This window comes from Acinonyx jubatus, chromosome C1 (assembly GCF_027475565.1).
Source record: "Acinonyx jubatus isolate Ajub_Pintada_27869175 chromosome C1, VMU_Ajub_asm_v1.0, whole genome shotgun sequence".
Classification (NCBI taxonomy): Eukaryota; Metazoa; Chordata; class Mammalia; order Carnivora; family Felidae; genus Acinonyx; species Acinonyx jubatus.
The window spans coordinates 150,537,241-150,551,266 of NC_069381.1; the positions used below are offsets into that span (position 1 = coordinate 150,537,241).

General features: G+C 35.9%; 1 long non-coding RNA gene across 2 annotated transcripts in view; it reads left to right on the top strand.

Moving 5' to 3' along the window:
• The first annotated feature begins 1,639 nt into the window (after positions 1 to 1,639).
• LOC128314048 (uncharacterized) overlaps positions 1,640 to 14,026 on the top strand; it is a 96,755-nt gene continuing 84,368 nt past the window's right edge. Inside the window, exons 1-3 of one of the 2 annotated variants that reach the window (XR_008295396.1) lie at positions 1,640 to 2,152; positions 13,220 to 13,300; positions 13,391 to 13,477. This is a non-coding gene — a long non-coding RNA (uncharacterized LOC128314048). The remainder of the gene's footprint in view (positions 2,153 to 13,219; positions 13,301 to 13,390; positions 13,478 to 14,026) is intronic. The other variant, XR_008295397.1, reaches the window with a different exon arrangement.

The following is a 14,026-nucleotide window of genomic DNA, read 5'->3' on the forward strand; positions in this document are numbered from 1 at the left end:
TGGGGAGGCTTACCTCAAATTCAGCCTCAGATGTATTGAAAAATAATTTCATTGGTAGGAAGCATAAAACTGCATCTTGGTTACACAGGGTTGATCTCTATAAGAAATATATTATGAGTCTAGTGTGATCTAAAGATTTTAAAAATTAAGGTAGAATCACTTCAGATGGAGGGAAAAAAACAGAAAGATTAATTTAAAAAATATAAGATTTGATGGGGACCATCTAGTTGTTCTATATTCCTTCTGGTCTGTTATTAAAGTGCTTTTAAAAATAATAACATCTACTCCTTTTGCTATGATAACAAAAACAATTAATAGCCATTTTATAACCTAACAATGAAGCCAGAGAACATCACAAAGAAAAAAATTTCAATTCAAAATTAAAATTTGAAACCATGATGTCCAGAGAAAGATAGTATTTTCTTGGTTAGCCTTCTCTTAACATATGCTGCATTTCTATACTCTAAAAACTGTTTGAAAAGTTTTAGAACATGCCTTTTCACTTAATATATTACGAACATTTTCCATCTTTAAATATGGTTGTAAAACATCATTTTTAATTACCATGTATATTTTACTCCTGTGAATATAATTTATTTAGCCAACCCAGTATTGACAGAAAGTTTACTTGTTCAATAAATAAAATATTTATTGAAATAAATTATTAAATATGGATTTAAAATATTAAATTATTTAAAATATTAAAAATATTTATTTAAATTCAAGCTAGTTAACATGTAGTGTAATAATGGTTTCAGGAGCAGAATTTAAGTGATTCATCACTTACATATAATACCCAGTGCTCATCCCAACAAGTGCCCTTCTGAATGCCCATCACCCATTTAGCCCATCACTCACCCACCTCTCCTCCAGCAACCCTCAATTTGTTCTCTGTGTTTAAGAGTCCCTTATGGGGGTACCTGGAAAGCTCAGTCAGTTAAGGATGTGACTCTTGATTTCTGTTCAGGTCATGATCTCATGGTTCAGGAGTTTGAGCCCTGTGTCAGGTCTGTTTGGGATTCTCTCTCTGCCTCTCTCTTGGCACCTCCCCTGCTCACTCTGTCTCTCTCTCTGTCTCTCTCTCTCAAAATAAAATAAACATTAAAAGAAAGGAGTCTCATGGTTTGCCTCTGTCTCTGTTTTTATCTTATTTTTCCTTCCCTTCCCTATCATCTATTTTGTGTCTTAAACTCCACATAAGAGTGAAATCATACATTTGTCTTTCTCTGACTGACTTATTTAACTTAGCATAATACATTCTAGTTCCATCCACGTTATTGCAAATGGCAAGATTTCATTCTTTTTGACTACCAAGTAATATTCCATCACACACACACACACACACACACACACACACACACACACACACATATACACGTGTGTATATATATATATGTATCCATTCATCAGTTGATGGATATTTGGGCTCTTTCCATAATTTGGCTATTATAACACGCTCTTTGAAAAGTAGTTCTGTATGTGTTAGAGTTAACACACTCTGACTTTCTCTTTTTTAAAAAACACCTTTAAAAAGTTACTGCGTTATCTTCCAGAAATCTTATACCAATTTATGTCTATACTAGAATGGCATTAAGTATTTATTTCTCCACCGTCATGGCAGCCATGGGTAACAGCATAAGAAAAAACAGTTGTGCTCATTTGGTGGAGGAACATGGCATTGTGTAGGTATTTTATTTTGCATTTGTTTAACTAACAGCAGTTTGAATATTTAAAAAATGTCTTTATTGGACTTTTGTATTTCTCCTTGGTCAGTGAATATTTCTGTTGAGGGTTTAGTTAAGCTACTTGATGGCATTGCTGCTTTGGCATCCATTTTGTTTTGGCCAAGCGGCCTACAGAGACCTTAAACAGACACCAGCCACTCCTGTAGCACTTGCCCTGGAGATCAGCCCAGAGAATCACAAGCGAATGTTAAGTTCCTCGGACAGCTTCGCTTTAGATCAAAAGCCTCCTCTGCCTCTCAGGGCCTTCCTCTTGTTCACCCCTTAGATAAAACCCCTAAGGAATTTACCAAACTTCACTCTTTTCATCCGTAGACCCTAAGAAAGGCATGGCCCCAGATCCGATCTCTCTGTCTGCACCCTACCTTGACCTTCTCATGTGGTCCCTTAATGTATTTCCTTTAGGACTTGTGAGTAATTAACGTCTTTATTTCAACTTTTCTTGTGGTCTGTTATTCAACTTTGATTCACCACCAGGGCCCTGTGGCCTTCTTAACAAATGTTAATTTAGCTAAGTCATAACAATTTCTTTTCCTATTTTCCTAGTGGGATTTTTATTTTTTCTCTATTTGTGTGAATTGTTTGTCATATGATTAAAAATACACTTTCCCAGTATTTTCATGTTTCTTTTCCTTCTGTTTATGACATTATTTGATGTTTGCAAGTTTGTGTGTCTATGTGTTAATGTAGTCAAAGTTATTAACTTTGTCCTTTATGTCTTCCTCTTTATATCTCACTCTTTTTACTCGGTTCATTAAAAGATAAATCACTATTTGCCCATCTTTTACTTTCAAGGCTGGTGGTTTAATTATGCTGTTGTTTTTATTTAATGCTATTACCATCACGGATTTATTCTGATGTATTGTGGGAAGTGAAGACCCAAGATTTATTTTTTCCAAATATTCTTCCAGTATAATTTACTAGATAACCACCCCTTTCCCTTGAAATCTTAAAATACCACTTCTTATCATGTGCTATAATACTAATTACATATATATATATATTTAAAAATTATTATTAAAATTTTTTTTAATGTTTACTTATTTTTGAGAGAGAGAGAGAGTGAGAGGGAGAGGAGCAGAGAGAGAGGGAGACACAGAATCTGAAGCAGGCTCCAGGCTCTGAGCTGTCAGCACAGAGCCCGATGCGGAGTTCGAACTCACAAACCGTGAGATTGTGACCTGAGTCGAGGCCGGATGCTCAACCGACTGAGCCACCCAGGTGACCGTAAAAATTATTTTTTGAGATACATCTCATATTGTACTATCACATTGCCTTAATTATTATGGTGCCATATGGTTTCATATCTAGCAGTGAAAGTCCTTTCCTTTGATTACCCTGATACAATTTCTCAGTTTTCTTGGTCTGAGTTTCCAGTTCTACTTTAGAGTCACTCTGTCAGGTTAAAAATAACTGAATTGTACTGAATGACTATATCAATTTGGACATTGTAGTAGAATAATGACCACCCAAAGATGCCCATATCTGAATCCCTAGAACCTATGAATTTGTTACCTTTCATGGTAAGAGGGACTTTGCAGGTGTGATTAAACGAAATATCTTGAGATTATTTTCCTGGATTTTCTGGATGGACTGCATACAATAGCTAGAGGTTGTTGTAAGAAAAACAATGAGGCAGGAGAGGGAGAGGGAGAGAAGGAGATATGATGGAATTAGAGGACAGAGAGAAACTTGTAGATGCTACATTGTGGGCTTTGAAGATGAAGGGAATGAGCCAAGGAGAGCAAGTAGATTCTAGAAGCTGGAAAAGCAAGGAAATAGATTCTCCTCTTGAGCCTCCAAAAGGAGAGCAGCCTACTTACACCTTGATTTTAGCCCAGTAAGAGCCATTTGAACTTCTAACCTCCAGAACTATAAGACAATACATCCGTGTTCCTTTCAGCCACAAAATTTGTGGTAATCTGCTACAGCAGCAATAGAAAATGGATATAGAAATAACGGACATGGGGCGCCTGGGTGGCTCAGTCGGTTGGACGTCTGACTTCGGCCCAGGTCACGATCTCGCGGTCCGTGAGTTCCAGCCCCGCGTCGGGCTCTGGGCTGATGGCTCAGAGCCTGGAGCCTGCTTCTGATTCTGTGTCTCCCTCTCTCTCTGCCCCTCCCCCGTTCATGCTCTCTCTCTGTCTCAAAAATAAATAAACATTAAAAAAAATTAAAAAAAAAAAGAAATAATGGACATTATTACAATATTGAACTTTTCTTTCAAGAACATCATATGCCACAGCTTTGATTCATATCATTGTTTTGTGTCCGTCAAGGGAAGCTTTTGTTTGTAAAATGAATGTTCTATATTTCTTGTGAAGTTAACTCCTAACAATTGAGATGTTATTGATGTTACTATTAATGGAATTTATCATTGTATTGTAACTAGTTATTTATGATACTTAGGAAAAGTATCACCACTTTTCTAAGTCTATTTTCCTTAATTTTTTCTGATTTCCTGCCTTTTAAAAAATTCCTGCTTTTATTTTTATTAATTCCTGTTTTCCTTAAGTTTGTTTCAGATTTATGTTGTGTTTACTTTAGAGTTGAATGACCAGTTTGTTTTCTTTTTTTTCCTTCTCATTTAGCATTGAAAATAGTTGGGGTTCTGGTTTCCTTTTGATAGATTCTGCACTGTCTTATGTTTTGATCTGTAGTGTTCTTCTTTTAATTATCTTTAACTATTCTCGAGTAATGAATTTTAATTGGCACTGACTAAACATTTATTCACATGAGAGTATTTTTGTTGATGTTGTTTTAAATTTATTTTGCTTCTGTTTTTTATTGTATGTATAAAAGGTACATATATGATTTTAAATTGTTAAAAATAGAGGATTTTTTAACTTGTAAGCTAATAACATTTCATCCATTTTTCTAAATATTCTATGGGAATGTAACTCTAGTTTGATCAATATCAATTGAATGTACCATATTAGGAATATAGTACAGTACAGATTTCTCTTTGTATTTCTATTTGCCTCCCCTTTTGTTTTTACTTTCAAACTTTGTGAGCTTCTTGTATATTGTAAACAGAGTATCGCTGGACTTATTTTTAATTCAATCTAATCATTTTTAAAGGCAATGAGACTTGAATTAAAGCAGCAACAGATGAACATGACCAGATGCCTTTGAGAGAGATTTTAGGAGGTAGAATTGACCTGACCTGATGACTTTGGTTGCAGTAGGTAGAAAGTCAGGGATGAATTTTCAATATTCTATCTTATACAGAAGAATGAGAAGAACACTGTTATGTGGACTAGGTATACAGAGATTTTGTAGGGATTTTTAATGGATCTGTTTGAGGTGCCTGTGTAACATGCAAGTTGGGCATATCCAATAGGCATCAGATGAAAAGATTTGGAGCTCAGGCATGTGATAAAAGCTAAGGTTTTATTGACAGAAAGACAAAGTTTTTCTTTTTAATAGAAATTGGACTGAACATGCTTGCAGTTTGAAGAGAACAAGTGTAGATTGAAGATAAAAGGCAAAGAGGGATTCATTAGTGGAGGATAATCCTGGATCATGAGAGGGACAGTGAATCTCCAGCAGCGGTAGGAGCGTTTGTCTCTTGAAAGAGAAAGGACTTTTTGGGGAAGGAAGATTAGCATAAAAGTACATTTTTGGGAGGGGGTTGGGAAAGCAGAAGAGGAAAGGGAGAGATCGTTTATTCCTGGTTATTTGTCCAAGTCCTTTAAATTATGGTGGAATTCTTGCCGAGTCTCGCTACTTACCTACCAACAATGTAAGATTCACATACTACCTGACAAATTGAAGAATTTGAGGACAGCCTGATGTCTCCTGCTATCACAGACCAGATTTCTGTGCTTAAGTTTCTGTTTTGGATATGGTGTGGGGAGGTCTGTATGCTGCTTCTGTTTTATGAAAGCAGACAAAGCAATGTCAGCCGATGAGGAAGAAGACAGAGGTAGAGCGGTAGATTTGTTGGGATACTGATAATTTGGAATGAAAAAGGGAGACGGGTTGGAGAGAGGACAGGTTTTTGTGTGCATCCTTGACAACCCAGAGGCCAAAATGGCTTGCAGAGCGAAGACTGTAATATCTCCACAAATACTCACAGCAATGGAACAAGCACGCACATCAGACCAGTGGTTTTATTTATTGGTGGTCATCTGCAGATAAGACAGCAAATCAAAAGATAAGGGGTCAGGGACTTAAGGGTGTTGGGGAGACTTACGTACTTTACAGTTCAACATTGTAAAAGAATAGACACGCAGGAATGTGCATAGATACTAATTGTACAGCTCAATGAGTTTTTATAAGGCAAACACAACTGTGTATCCATCACCAGATCAAGAAATAGAAACCTTTCTGCAAGGTAGAAGCATCTCCTTCACAATAGAAGAGTGCTATCTTCTCCAAAAGGAGTCACTGTTCTGACCCTACCACTATACAAGATTAGTGTGTGTGTGTGTGTGTGTGTGTGTGTGTGTGTGTGTATAACTTTTTTTTTTAAATAATAGGTTGTAGAATTTATTTTTGTTTTTTGTATGTAGCAACAGTCCATACTTGCTTATTGTTGTACATTGTATTGATACACCTAATCCTAGTCTACACATTTTGGCTTCTACAAACAGTGCTCCTAGGAATATCATTAAGTTCATATGTATATATTTTTGAAGAGAATATATATGTGGAAGTGGAACTGTTGAGTCATAGGATATACATATATTTAGTGTTAATTGATACACTGGCAGCTTTCTAAAGGCCATGAAAGTAGCAGTGTCTGAGAGTTTCTGTTGCTTTACATCTTCAGCAACACAAATTTTGCATATTCTGGGAGGTTTATAGTGGCATCTCACTGTGATTGAGTTTCTCACATTGTCCATATTATTCTATTGCATTGTACGTGTTCAAGGTTTTACTTATTTTCCATGTTTTTTCCTCATCTTTTTAACTAATTTTAGGTGTCCTTTGTATATTTTGGACATGAGTCTTTTTTCAGGGATGCTTTTCCATAAATACCTTTTCTCAGTCCATGGCTTGCTTTTTCCCTCCTCTCATTGATGTCTTTTAATGAGCACAATTCTTAATGCGTCTCTATTTGTGTTTTCTTTATTGCTAGGGTTTTTTGGGTCTTGTTGGGAAATTCTTGCTTATTCCAAGACTAAGAAGTTATTTTCTTCTGTTTCTTCTAGAAGCTTTATTGTTTTCATCTTTCACATTTAGATCTAGAATTCATCTTGAATCTATTTTAGATTACAGTGCAAGGAAGGGATTAATATATATGATTTTCTGTTGACTGAGCACCATTTATTGACGAGAATATTCTTTCCGCCAATGTTCCAGTGCAATCTTCGTGATGATTGAAGTGACTATGTAAGTGTGGGTCTGTTTGTGACTCAATATTATGTTTTTCTGGTTTATTATATATTAGTCCATCGAACATCACTATGATTATTGTAACTTCAATAAGTTTTGAAAATCCTCCAGCTTTGCTTTTCTTCTTCAAGATTATCTCTTGTCTATTTTGGCCCTTTGCACTTCTAAATACAGTTAGAAACAGTGTCTCTAATGCCAACCCAAGAAAAAAACCTACTTGCATTTCTATAGTGCTTCTGTTGAATATATGAATTAGTGGGGGGAATCAGCATATTTATAGTATCAGACTTTCTACTCCCTGAATATGGCATGTCCTTCCATTTTTTATTACTTCAATAATGTATTATAGATTGTCATATAGAGAAAATGAATATTTTTGTGAGATTTCTTCAGTATTTAATATTTTAGATATTTCAAATTGTATCTTTTAAAAAAATGTCATCTCCACTTTATGTAGTGTCATATAAAAATACAATTAATTTTTTATATTGACTTGGTATACATAGACTTTAAATAATAAATTTCCTATTAATACTGATGGGTTTTCTCTAGATTCATTTGGATTTTCTAGACTATAATAAAATGTTATCTGAAAGTAATGGCAAATATGTTTCTTGGTTTCCAAAGTTTATATATCCTATTTGTTTGTAGTTATTAACTTTAATGGTTAGAACCACCAGTAGAATGTTGTACAGAAGTGGTGATAGTGATGTTCGTCTCTTAATTTGAATCTCAGGGTGAAAGTTTCTATATTTCGGGACAGCAGGGTGACTCAATCGGTTGAGTGGCTGACTCGTGAATTCGGCTCAGGTCATGATCTCATGGTTGTGAGACCAAACCCCACATCACAGTGTGGAGCCTACTTGGGATTCTCTCTCTCTCTCTCTCTCTCTCTCTCTCTCTCTCTCTCTCTCTCTCCCCCTCTGCCTCTCTCCCCTGCTTGCTCTCTCTCTCTCTCTCAAAATAAATAAACATTTAAAAAAGGAGAAAGTTTCTATATTTCACTATTAAGTATAAGTTTGTCAAAAGATTTTGTAGATACTTTTTCAGAATAAAGGCATTTTTTTCTGGTTAGTTTACTAAGAGTTTTATTATAACTGAATTTTACGAAAGGTTTTTTTCTACTTCTTTTGAGATGATTATATATTTTTTCATCTTTTGTCTGCTATTGTGATAAGTTATAAAATGAATTTAAGGGCGCCTGGGTGGCTCAGTCGGTTGAGCGGCCGACTTCGCTCAGGTCACGATCTCGCAGTCCGTGAGTTCGAGCCCCGCATCAGGCTCTGTGCTGACAGCTCGCAGCCTGGAGCCTGTTTCGGATTCTGTGTCTCCCTCTCTCTCTCTCTCTGACCCTCCCCCGTTCATGCTCTGTCTCTCTCTGTCTCAAAAATAAATAAACGTTAAAAAATAAAATAAAATAAAATGAATTTAAGTATTAGACCAGCCTTATATCCCTAGAATAGTCACATTTCATTGGGTTATGTTATCCCTTTCATATATTTTGCATTTAGTTGCCAATAATTTAAGATTTTAGTATCTATGTTGTTTAGACAGCCTTTTCTATAGTTTTCTTCCCTTGAATGCTTTTGTTAAGTATTTATATATTTTATTCAAAACATAAAAAGGTTATAAAGTTTGCCTATTTTTTTCCTGAACTCTAAAAGAGTTTGTGTGAGACTGATATATTTTTTAACATTTTTAACATTTTGAAAGGCAGAGAGAGACAGAGCACAAATGGGGGAGGGTCAGAGAGAGAGGGAGACACAGAATCCGAAGCAGGCTCCAGGCTCCGAGCTGTCAGCACAGAGCCCTTTGCGGGACTCGAACTCACGAACTGCGAGATCATGACCTCAGCTGAAGTCGGACGCTTAACCGACTGAGCCAACCAGGCACCCCGAGACTGATATTTTTTTTAAATTTTGGTGCTAGAGATAGATTTCTTTTTGGAGGTGATTTAATTAATTAATTAATTGAAGGTGCCTGTGAGCAGGGGAGGGGCAGAAAGAGACTGAGAGAGAGAATCTTAAGCAGGCTTCATGCCCAGCGTGGAGTCCAATCCTGAGCTCCATCTCACAAACCATGAGATCATGACCTGAGCTGAATCAAAAGTGGGGCGCTCCACCAACTGAGCTACCCAGGTGCCCTGGGGATGATTTTAAATTATAGATTCTATTGCTTACTGTGTTAGTTATGCTGGTTTTTTTTCCCAGGATTATATCCATTTTATTAGTGGCATAAAGTTACTCATAAACCTAATTTTTATCTTTTTAATATGTGTGGGATCTAAGGTGATATGTTTTAATTATAACCATTAGTAATATTTCTTGACCACTCCTGTTAGAGAATGCTTTAACTTTTTATTTTAGAATAAAGATTTTTTTCTAAATAAAGAATATGCTTTTAATTTTGTTGATTTTGTATCTTAAATGCTTATTTTTAAATTCCGTTAATCTCTGCTCTCATTTTTATTATTTCCTTCATTTTAGCTTGTTTTTGGGTTTAATTTGCTAAGTTTTTTTCAATCTATCCTTCCTAAAATGGATGTTTTGATTGTAGAGTTTCAGCCTTCTGTTTTATGTGCATTTGAGATTATATATTTTTCTCTAAGCACTGTTGTCGTTACATCCCATAAACTCCGATGGATACTATCTTCATTATCATTCACGTGAAAATATTTTCTAATTCCCCTTGTGATCTTTACTGTTTTTTGGCTCATGATTTATTTCCAAATGGTGTATTTGTGTGCTGTGTGTTTCTTGTATTTTTGTTTGTTTGTTTCAATGCCTAACTTAATTCCACTGCTGTCTAAAACCTCATGAATGTATTCAGTTTTTGAAAACACTTGAAGCAGGGGTGCCTGGGTGGCTCAGTTGGTTGACATTTTGACTTCAGCTCAGGTCATGATCTTGTGGTTCATGAGTTCCAGCCCTGCATTGGGCTCTGTGCTGACAGCGTGGAGCCTGGAGCCCACTTCAGATTCTGTGTCTCCCTCTCTCTCTGCCCCTCCCCTGCCCCTGCTCACACTCTGTCTCTTACTCTGTCAAAAATAAATAAACATTAAAAAAATTAAAAAAATTAAAAATACTTGGAGCTTTGTGTAGGGTAAGTTAAATTTAAATGCATTCTATTAACCAATATGAATGTATTTCTGTAAGCACAGTTCTATTGAAATAAAGTTTTAAAAAGAAAAAAAAAGAAAAAAATACCTGAAGCTTTTTTTATGATGTGATATCTCAGCAAATGTAGCTATTTGGTAAGAATGGGTATTCTTCATCGTTGTCTAAAGTGTGCTATGTATGAAAATGAGGGCAATTTTCTACATGGTTTTGTTTGTTTCTCTTAATGGAAGCATTGCTCTGCTCTAAACTATTTCATCATAACTAGAAGCAGAAGTGAGGGCAGCAGAATATGGAAGTATTTTCTTAGGGCAGCAGAATATGGAAGTATTTTAAGAACTAGAATGTGTCTGATTTTGTACGTTGCAAATCCCTCAATTAGTAAATATTCATCAGTAGCCTACTGAATGCTTAACATTGTAACACTATGGGTTATGTACCCAATAAAATAAAATGTCAAACATAGTTCCTTATGTCTAGAATGCTGCATGTGGTTGGAAGTCTAAACTAGGAAAGAAACAGATTAAACATTTTAGCTATGAAGCATTTCCTGCTAATTAGAAGGGGGAAATGGAGCCTTTCTAAAGAACATTTCTCCCAGTTATCACCTTAAACATGATCAAAACTGGAATCATTAAGAGTCAAACAATGTAAAATTATGTGACTCCTGATGTGATGTATAGGTGACAGCATCTCTTGTGAAATATAATTACCAAACATTTTTAAAAGGAATTTAATAAATATTTTTGATCTATTTTCTTTTTATAGAAAATTCAAGAGGTAGGTGAACCTTTTAAATTATAGCATGGGGTACTAAGAGGATGAATCCAGGTTGTAGGGCATTATTAAACATCCTTGGTTAAGTATCTTCAAAAAGATTTTTGAATATTTCTTGACAAAAAAAAACCAAAGCAAAACAGAAACAAACTTAAAGACATATAACAACCAAATGCAAAGCATAAATCATGAACTCTGGTTTAACAAAACCAGCTATGTTATTTGAGAAAATTGCATGAATTATAATATAGACTTGATTTTAGATTACAGCATTACTTTTTACCATTTATTTATTTTTGAGAGACAGAGAGAGACAGAGCACCAGCAGGGGAGGGGCAGAGAGAGAAGGAAACACAGAATGTGAAGCAGGCTCCAGGCTCTGAGCTGTCAGCACAGAGCCCAATGCGGGGCTCGAGCCCACGAACCATGAGATCATGACCTGAGCCAAAGTTGGATGCTCACCTAAGTGAGCCACCCAGGCTCCCCCTTTAGCATTATTTTTATAGGCATGAAAATGGTATTGTGACCATGTAGGGGAATATCTTTACTTTTAGGAGATGTATGCTGATGTACTTAGGGATAAAGTATCATTATATCTACAAATTATTTTCCAAAAAATTAGCAAAAAAATAACAAAAGTATGTCAGTTATTACATTTAGATGGCGAATACATGGGTAGTTATTAAACTGTTCATTTTCCTTTTCTATATGTTTAAAAAAAACAGCTAAAAATATTTTAAGGTTGATATGGGGTATTACTGGTTAATCAAAGGGAGCCATAAGTGTGAGCCGAATTGATCAGTAGTGAAGATTTCAGTGAGGATTCGGGGATTTTGGTTGAGCTTTCAAAACTGGGACGAAGTTAGGTAGATGGAATAAGGGAGGCTGGTCATGCCTGAAAGGCAAGTAACGTAACCAAGTCAAGATATTATGACATGTGACATGTCACTTTTGCCTTGCTTCACTTTACAGTCACTATTGGGAGCTTTTCACTAAGGGTGACAAGCTGGCTGTCTGAAACTTTACTTATGATTTGGTTATAGTAATATCAAGTTTACCTAAATAAGAGAGGTTCTGTGTTCATTGGGAGATTTTGGAGGAGTCTCTTTGAATGTCTTACTGTAAGTACTCTGAGTCATGACATTATTTGCCAGTTCCTTCACCAACGATTCTATTTTAAGGATCACTTCATTTCTCTGCTCAGAGTGTGATTCTTATGTGTATGGTGAACTGGGAAAAATACAATTTCTATATGTTCATCATTGCTCTGTTTCTCCTTACAAACATTGAAGAATCAGAAAGCTACTAATTTGTTAATATCCTCAAAGCTTTCAGTGATTATTTCAGGGTCTCACTGCCTCACAAAATACGTTAAATTTTCTTAGTGAAACTTCTTTATGTTGCTCGACCATATTACCTACGGCCCCTCCCTCTTTCTTTCCCAAGGTCTTCTGCATGCCCGGTCCAAATAATCATAATGATAGCTCTGCACTTGGTCTCTTACCTTCTGAATAATAGCGGCACCTAGCACTTACACTGTATTTGGTTTTCCATCTTCAAAATGCTTTGCAATCAGCGACTAGCTGGGCTCTCTTACCCGTGAAATTTATTTCTTGATGACAGAAGGAACAAATTCTTGGCATCTGGCTATGCCCACTATTGCCACCATGGAGCAGAGAGAAAATCAGTGCTGTGGATGAAGGAAGAGGTTAGGGGTCAGGAGATTCGTGTCCTATTTTTGACTCTGTGCTTGACTTACGCACATACTGGCTCAAGACAAGCAATTGCTCACTGTCAATTTTACCACCTGTAGGAGAAGGAGGATGGGATCCACACTGAAAAGATGAGAAGCTCATTGGCCACAAATAAGATGCCTTGAATTTGTAGTGGGACTCTGGTGCCTGCTAAAACCGTCAACAGAGGGATATATGAACACAATCTTTTCTTGGTGTGGTGTCTCCTATTAAAACACTAAGTTTCTGAAATTATATGGTGATCCTCACTATCTTTACTTACTCTCTTTATAAGTCAACAAGTCCAGAGAAAGAGATAACCCAATGCTAGACCCGATTAGCAACATTCACTGAATTATGCACACTTTCCCTATGCCACAGTCATCATGGTGGCTTTTAACAGTTATTAAAAAAAATGAGAATTTGTAGTGACATATACGGTAAGACTTAATGATCAAATTGAAAGTCTTCTTTCATCTAATTTTATGTATTTTTTTTCTGTTTTTAGTGCAACTAGCGGAGTAAATGATAAGATATCTGTTAATGCTGAAGAAACGAAGGCAATGAAGAAGAACATTAGATAGTGACAGTAAGAGTGACAGTAACTCAGAAAAAGACAACTGTGTTTATCTGGGTATCTGTTTTGATGTGCAGATTAATACCTATTTCCCATTTTAAGTCAGATGTTATTAGGATTCGAACACTTGTCTTCAATGGAATTTGTGTATCGATGTGTCTCTCTCATGCGGCAAGATATCTCCTGAAGGTATTTTTTACTTGAACATGTCCTTTTACAGAAAGGCAAGATGATTAATATTAAGCATGCTGACGTTTATTTGATTGCTCTTAAAAATGAAAGCGATACTTTTTCTAAAGGAGGTAAAATACTCATTTAGGGAATTCGGAAGAGAAAATTTGGGGAGATTTTTGGAAAAGGGAAGAAAGCTTTCTGTGATTTCATGTTGGTTAGAAAATAATTATATAAACATGCAGAAGGTGGCTTCCACAAATTTTTTCTCCCCATTACATGGGGAGAGGCAATTTCTATCGAACAAGGGGCACTTAATACACGTTCCACTTACACGCAAGTCCCATTTGGGAGAGCGATTTAAGGGAGGCTTATAAGGTCAATTAGTGAATGTTTTAGTTTTCCAGAATATTAGCGTCCACATGCCAATTTAACCGTATTTACATGTACTCTGAGGTGGCAGCTAATGTGAAAAAGAACGTTGTGATAAAACCTGAAAAATGAAGAAAGAGAACCAGACGTTTTTATTTAACTACATACCTAATATACTTATTTTCCCATTTCAAA